Source organism: Neolamprologus multifasciatus, chromosome 5 (genome assembly GCF_963576455.1).
Source record: "Neolamprologus multifasciatus chromosome 5, fNeoMul1.2, whole genome shotgun sequence".
NCBI lineage: Eukaryota > Metazoa > Chordata > Actinopteri > Cichliformes > Cichlidae > Neolamprologus > Neolamprologus multifasciatus.
In genome coordinates, this window is record NC_140443.1 from 18,249,548 (window position 1) to 18,250,345 (window position 798).

A 798-nucleotide genomic window follows, 5' to 3' on the forward strand; every position below is an offset into this window, starting at 1 on the left:
AGCGCCTTTACTTGGATAAAAGCCATTTGGTAACCAGTCTAGCTCTCACATCAGCGTTACCACGGCACAGGGAGCAGGGTGGCCATAAGGGGAGACTGGACAAGCACGAGAAAAAAGTTGGGGAGATGCAAGTTTAGGGATGCGGTTTATAGTTGAAAAATAACCGCACTTCCAATACTGTTTGTCGTGTGACTACTTTAACAAACAGAGAACACACGCATGTAAATCCATAAATGGGATCAGGGACGATCTGGGGCACGAACTGTGTGGATAATTGGTGGTCTACCTTCATGAATAAGTAAAAAAAAAAGCTTCCCTCAAAGATTAACAAGTGTTCGAGTTCTGCCAAATATCAGCAGATTTTTAATATTCTGGGTTGTGAGCCACTGCACGACAGAAAGTTTCTATTTAAACTTGGTTTTAAGGGAATGGTTAATAACAGTTAGTTAATAATACCCTATAATAATTAAGCAATAAGACAAACATACATTGCCAATCACTTTCAGAGAGCATCTACACACCTTTAAATAATTAAAATATAGTTAAAGTTTTTTTGTTTTGTTTTTTAATTAAAGAACGTTTGATTGTCACCCTGTCTTGGTCATATATTTTTGATTGTCACGTAATACATAATTATTATTGCCCTCTGTCACAAATTTTTGATAAAATTGTGTGTGTGTGTGTGTGTTTGTGTGTGTGTGTGTGTGTAACAACAGGTTAAACAGTTCTTTTACTTAAGGATTTTGTTGGTTGAACAGTTGTGGGAAGTCAAGTCCTAATCTTCAGTGAGGCAGTGAC